At 40.7% G+C, this 7,300-nt stretch overlaps 1 protein-coding gene across 3 annotated transcripts in view; it reads left to right on the forward strand.

The window, feature by feature from the left end:
• YIPF7 (Yip1 domain family member 7) overlaps positions 1-7,300 on the forward strand; it is a 41,011-nt gene that overhangs the window by 10,201 nt on the left and 23,510 nt on the right. The gene's annotated exons all lie outside the window — the stretch shown is intronic.

Below are 7,300 nucleotides of genomic sequence, written 5' to 3' on the forward strand. Positions count from 1 at the left end.
CAGTGATGCATCCTGTTTTAATTTAATCTACAGATCTATCTACTTTAGGTATTTCTAAAATGCCTGTCACCATAGTCCCAATATCCAAGATTAAGAAGTGTCAGAGTCTATAGAGAAAATTATGTTCTCTCCCCATTTCCCATGAACAGGAGTGTGTGATTTTAAATTATAAGGTTTTATATTATTTTGTTGATGGCAGGGTTTTTTGGTAACGTTGTGTATAGGCGCTATTCTTTGGGTAATATTACAGGTGCTATTCTTTCTTTAAAAGGTGTAGACATAAACACAGTCAGACTTGAGATCAACTTGACATCTACTGGCAAGAAGTTCCATAGTCATTGTCCTGCCCCTTAGGGCTTGTCTACATGGAATAATGAGCTCTACGGGGTGTGATCTCTAAAGTGCACAAATACTTTAACATACCTGCTGGTGCCCTTTAACATAGTGCTGTTTGAAACAGCACTACATTAAAGTACATTAGGAAGCCTTTAATGCACACCAGCAGGTTCTCCACAGACCAATTAGTGCACATGTTAGTGTGCTTTAGAAATCACACCCCATAAAGTGCATTATCAGACCATGGCCACAGATCCTGACAGTCTGAGCTTGGACTTTCAATCTGAATTGTCCTTGTGAACTATATTTGTCTTGCAGGGTCAGAAGGGCCCAGAGGTAGTCAATCATAATCCATTTAAGATCTTTATTAATTAAGTCCAGGACTTTGAAATCTGCCCTGAACAGAAAGGGGAACCAGCAGAGTTTGTGAAGCCCAAGTGTAATGTGTTGGCACCTGCCTTTGTTTCATATGAAGTATGCTACTATATGCTATTCCAGCTTCGGCTTTTTTTGTGGGGGGTTGTTCAACATCAGGTAGAGGTAATTGCAGTAGTCTAAGCCAGTGGTTCTCAACCAGGGGTATATGTCCCTGGGGCTATGCAGAGGTCTTCCAGGGGGTACTCATCTAGATATTTACCTAGTTTTACAACAGGCTACATAAAAAGCACTAGCAAAGTCAGTATAATCTAAAATTTCATACAGACAGTGGCTTGTTTGTGCTGCTTTATATACTATACACTGAAATGTAAGTGCAATATTTATATTCCAATTGATTTATTCTATAATTATATGGTAAAAATGAGAAAGTCAGCAATTTTTCAGTATTAGTGACCTGTGACACTTTTGTATTTTTATGTCTGATTTTGTAAGCAAGTAGTTTTTAAGTGAAATAAAACTTGGGGTACACAAGACAAACCAGACTCCAGAAAGGGATACAGTAGTCTGGAAAGGTTGAGAGCCATTGGTTTAAGCTGTACATGAAAGTTTGTATGACAATGTCTAGGTCCTTATCTGTGAAAAGTGATGCAATTTCCTGGTGAAAGATGTAAAATTATTACTTGCTGCTGTTGCAAACTCTATGTTTATATCCCACAGTTTTGCATCACCTCATTGTGTTAGGCCATAGTAAGTGGAAAAGCCTATGGAACAGGCATCCATGGCTCCACAGGCACTTGGCCTCTCAAATAATCCATCGTTAGAAGTGTACAATACTCTCCCTGCAAAAATTCCAAACACAATCCAGAATGGTTCTCTACCAGTTGTGTTCCAGCAAACTGGGGAGGATACAGAGAAGGAGAAGTGTAGAAACCTCGATTTTACTCATGAGTGTAACATCTTCATGGGGAAGGTGATAAACAAAACGAGTACTATCTTCTGCACGGGTCTGAGCAGTGCCTCACAATATGTGAAGATAGCCACTTGGAGAGCTGACTTGCTTGCTATGAATGCTACAGGAAGGACGTCTATCAGTCAGTGAGCTACAACATAAATGATGCCATAAAGGAGGAGACTGGGAACCATTACAAAGCCATACATGCCACAGGTGGTGGCCCATGGCAGCAATTGGGCCTCATCCACTGGGAACATCTGCCTTAATTTAGTTGGTAGCAGTGAAGGGAAAGGTCAAAGGAACTGAGACATGTTCATATGGAGTAGCCAATGGCAAAAGGCCAGTCAATTTTGGGTTGGTTGATGATAGTTCAGAGATAGCCATGCTTGGTGACTGCATACTCATACAATTATCAGCACCCTACTTACTCTACTCATGTGGTGCAGAAAATTGTTAACAGCATTTTTGATTGTTGGTCCCAGGAGCATTTCTCCCCAAACTATATTTTGCCCTCCCCTTCTCTGTGACCCTCCTATGTCTGTATTGGAAAAACAACATAAATTAACTAATCAGTGTCTGACTATCATGGCAACTGAAGGCTTGTGTAATGTAAGGTGTGAACAAAGGCACGCAATCCCACAGCAGTGATGCAGCACACACACCTGTCATTCTGCAAAGCTTGTGGGCATGGTAATGTCCCGATTTTCTGTCACTTTGCACAGAATATTTTGGTGGCAGTAGAGGGTGATCCTTTGATCACTGTTCCTGATGTGGTACATTTGACCCTTTGGCACATACACAGCAAGCAAGCCATGTTTCATGACACCACTGAGACTCACGGGCTTTGAATCTTGTACAGAAGTTGTGTCCCAGTTTACAGTCCAAGAGATACCACTATCTGAGACAAAGACAGAAAAAAATGTGCTGAATGGCCACAAGAAGGTTTCATATAATCTGTGTATATGTCCTTATCCTTATATATTTTTAATATGTGGGCCTCACAGAGGAAGTGGGTCTCTGAGAAGTATTTGAATGAGGAGAGTGCAGAAGTCAACCACATTCCCAGGCCTGTGCATGACACTTGGCATTATGGTGGCCTATGCAGAATATAGGTGTTGATTTTGTGCAGTACAGATGCAAGTTTCAAACCCACAAAGGAATCCAGCCTTCTCATGTACCCTCTTCCAAGTATATCACTTCAACAGGCTTTTACACTCAACCTTTTAAGCCAGGATCATTGATTTTGAGGAGGGCTTGTCAAGAGACAGCAAAATAAATGTTACAACCATGAACATAACATGCATTAGTGTCAGGACATACTGAAATCAGTGGGAGCTCCAGTGTCTCTGAAAAATCAGGCTAATTATTTGGGTACCTAAATATGGATTAAGGCAATTAAATTTAAATATTCAAGCTTGAAAAACCATGGCCTTGGGATTTCATTACTGTGCCCAAGAGCCCACCTACATAGAAAAGTTTACCATACTGGGAGAATGTCCTTTAGTGCAATAGTCCCCCAGCCATGGTATAACACAGTTTGATTCCTATAATACAGTCATTATGCTTCTATTCATTAAATACATCTTCAAAGTAATTCTCCAACCAAAGTTATTGGAAGAGGAAAGTATTCTCACACCTTCTTTTCTTTAGGTCTTCCATGCCTGAAATGGAAACATAAATGACAAATTATGACATGGTCAGAGATTTTCATTTTGCTGCTTGTTCATGAGGTCACATTATGTGGGGGCATTTGGGAGGATCAAATCAGTAATCTATGAGTGCATATGATCCATGTCTGAAGGAATAAAATCCATGTTCCCTGCTATTTCCATTTAATTCCCTCCAGACACAGATCAGGTCAAGGTCATTAATCCCTATTTTAATTGCTTTTCTCTCAGAGTAAATTGTCTGTGTTATACAGCTAGATTTATCCAATGGACAGAGGCAGTCAATTATAATCTCAGATTGCTAGTAATCCCAGATATGAGTCACAAGTAAACCAAATGCTTTTGAACATTCTGAAGAGGGAGGATTGTTTCTAAGATATCTATCTATCTATAGATATAGATATAAAAGATATCCCAAAGGGATGGCTTGAAGGATCCTGTCTGTCCAGAGTGGTTTGATTCTTAAAATCCTACCATTTTGTGGATAATTATTGCAACACAATGTGTTTGTTTTTTTCAGAGAAAGTTTAAGCAAAGATTTCCCTCACTCAATCTTTCTTAAGCTTATGATGGTTGGCCTATGATCGGTGACTTTCCTACAAGCAGGCAATATCTATTTTGGTTAGATTGCATGATCTTCAGGGCAGGTACTCTGTCTGCCACTGTTTTGGGAAACAGCACAGTTTGGGGGGATTGCTGCAGCCCTAAATGATAATCAGGAACTGTTTAACATGTTTTCTGAAAATAACTGAGTTTTATCAGATATGTCTGCTTTGAAAGTGGTAAATTGATACAAACCGGACCATAAATTGAGCTTTCTTACCTCTTCCTCTTCTTTTAATTGCCAGCAAAGTTTAAACTCAGACTGATTTCTCTCTCATTTGGAACCAACTCTAGCAAAGTTTACATTGAACAATGATCATTTTAAGAAACATTCCTAAGTGCATTTTTCCCACTGCCAATTTTGCCTCTGGATATTCACACAATCACCATGTTATTTGTTCTTTGCTGCAAATAACTTCGTCTGCTCTCTGTGGATGCTCTGGATGCTCTGACATAATTGTCTGTCAAACTTTTGCTATTGACTTTTGGCCAGTTGGTGTGATCCTAATGGCATGGATATCAAATGGTATGGATATCTAGCCAATTACATGTGTGTATTTATTATTTATATTACAGTAGCACAAGTACTACATTAAAAATGTTAAGATTGTGTGTTAAGCATTCAAAAGTTAGGAAATGTCAGAATTAAGTGTGTCCATGCAACCTTAATTTGAACAAATAATGCAAACAAATACAAGTAATAAATAACAATAATTGTGAGTACGCATTATAATATAGTCTGTAATTGCAAGATCACATACCGTTTTTTCCACAACTTATTTTTCTCTAAACTCATTCTCAGTAATGGGTGAACTATTCTTGCTGAAGCTTAAAAAAACATTCAGCTTGAGGCAGACACTTGGTATGGGAAATTTTCAGCCTGAGCATTTAAGATTTGGCAAAGTTTAAAGTAACAGAAAACCAGCTCTTATAATGGAGAGTGTTGGTCAACCTTAACTATAGATGGTGCTACCAATTTATGCCTTTGCTGACAGTGTGTCCTACTGCAATGCCAATCTGTTATTTGGAATATGTTTGAGTATACACTCTGTGACCTATGTCACTTCTGATAAGGCTGGGCCCTTTGCATTATGATCCTGGAGGGTCAGATTCCTGCAGTCTCTGCTCTCTCTGGTGTCTGATTTGGCACCCTACTGTGCAATAGTGGTTAAAGACTTGGTTCTTGATTGGTATGTGGTTCCATTTCTTTTCATGTCCATATTGCCTGTCCATGTAACTCCTTATACAGTCATATTAACCCTCTCTTACTCCTCTGGTTGGAAGGAGGGGGGGAATACCGCATATGTCTTTGTTTGCTTGAAGCTTTCACCCCACCTGACATATTCTTTCTAGTGACTACCTGACAAAGTAGCCATGAACTACATATGTGCAGCTCATGGGCCATCCTTGGTTCATATTTCACCTACCAGTGATTCAGTTTTGACTGACTGTTTTCCTTCCACTGTAACCTGCATTTTATCTGTGCGTTCCAATTTTTGACAAGGTCAGGGTCCACTCAGCTAAACAGAAATTCACCAGGAGTCCCAGATTAATCAGTGAAAACTGTCTCTGGTGTTTTAGGTTTATTCACAAGGTTTGGGTTCCCCACTCCCCCCACCAGGTGGAACCAAAATAACACTAACCAACAGTCTCTAGCCATATTTGGTTCACAAAGTGTAACATTGTTTAAATTCTAAGCAAGCAATATAAACACAAAGTAATATATACAAAGCATCTTGTGTCTCCAGAGTTCCCTGTCCTCATTTACAAACAACCAAGTTGGTTTTTTTCCCTTGAAAGCAGTCCAGCTCCTTTACAAGGCTCTGAGCCCAACTATACTGATCTGCCCCTACTTAAATTCAGGTAGGAAGCTGAGATTTTACTCCAAAATTCCCATGCTGCTGTGCCTCCCCTTAGGAGTATGAGTCCTGTGTATGTATTTTTTCCAAAAATTAGAACAAATCTTCTGTAGTTTACACTCCCTTTGGGCAACTCTTAATCCATTGATTATTAACACAGACCCCCTGTAGCTGCTGTTTTCTAGCTAATGTAATATACAGTGTTTGTGCATGCTATTGTAAAGAAATCATTACAGTGATACCTTAGAACAGGGCTGCCCAGAGGATTCAGGGGGCCTGGGGTGGGGCCTAGGGTGGCCCCTGCCGCCGAATTGCCATCAAAGACCCAACACTTCGGTGGCGGGTCCCGGGGTGGAAGGACCCCCTGCTGCGGGTCTTTAGGGCACTTTGGTGGCGGGTCCCGGGGCGGAAGAACCCCCCGTCGCTGAATTGCCACCGAAGACCCGGAGCGGAAGAAGCTCTGGGGGCCCGGGCTCCGCGAGAGTTTTCCGGGGCCCCCGGAGCGAGTGAAGGACCCCACTCCAAGGGCCCTGAAAAACTCTCATGGGGGTCTCTGTGGGACCCGGGACCTGGGGCAAATTGCCCCACTTGCCCACCCTCCCCCCAGGCGACCCTGCCTTAGAAGTCTCATAACCTCAGTGGAAGGGTATAAGAAACTTCCATTAAAATGCTACCAAGTCTCTTGATCCCAATACAATTTCAGTGGGATCATTATGATTATGTAGGATGTGTTATTCAAGCAGTTGTGGATCCATTAAGAATGTTGTGAAAAGCAAAAATACAATGCAGCCTATTTTTCAAACATTAACTTGAGTATCTTAATAGTGTTTTTCAAAATAATGTCACAGCTTTTCCTGCAAACAGTCCCAGGAGTTTGTTCAAGGTTTCTTCTAGAAACAGTCACAGATTATTTGGTAAAACACCATACCTCTATTAATAGTGGATAGAGCACTGGACTGGGACTCAAAAGACATCGGTTCTGCTCCCAGTCTTCCACTAGCTTGGTGAGTGACCTTGGGCAATTCACTTCACCTCTCTGTGCCTCAGTTCCCCCATCTGTAAAACAAAGAGGGTACTTACTTCCTTTGAAAAGCACTTTGAGATCTATGGATGAAAAGCACATTACTTTTATTATGAATCTATTTGAAATGTTACTTGTATTACTGATTATTTTAATATAACTGTAAATACAACATAAAGAGAAAACAATTACAATAGAAACAAATACACTTCAAATATTAACCATGCTGTTCTTTTCTTCCCTAAATATAAATCTCTATTTTACATTCATAGAGTGTCATAGAGCTTAGGGCCAGAAGGGATAATGTACTCTGATCTCCTGTATATTACAGGCCACGAACAGCACCCAAGGTCTCTGTCAATCTGACTTGGGGGGAAAATTCCTTCCCAACCCCTCATAAGGCAATCAGTTAGACCCTGAGCATGTGAGCAAGAACCAGCCAGGTAAGCAGCTGAGACAGAGAATGCTTAGTGCCACCTTAGAG

This window comes from Mauremys reevesii, linkage group 5, assembly GCF_016161935.1.
Source record: "Mauremys reevesii isolate NIE-2019 linkage group 5, ASM1616193v1, whole genome shotgun sequence".
Lineage (NCBI taxonomy): Eukaryota > Metazoa > Chordata > Testudines > Geoemydidae > Mauremys > Mauremys reevesii.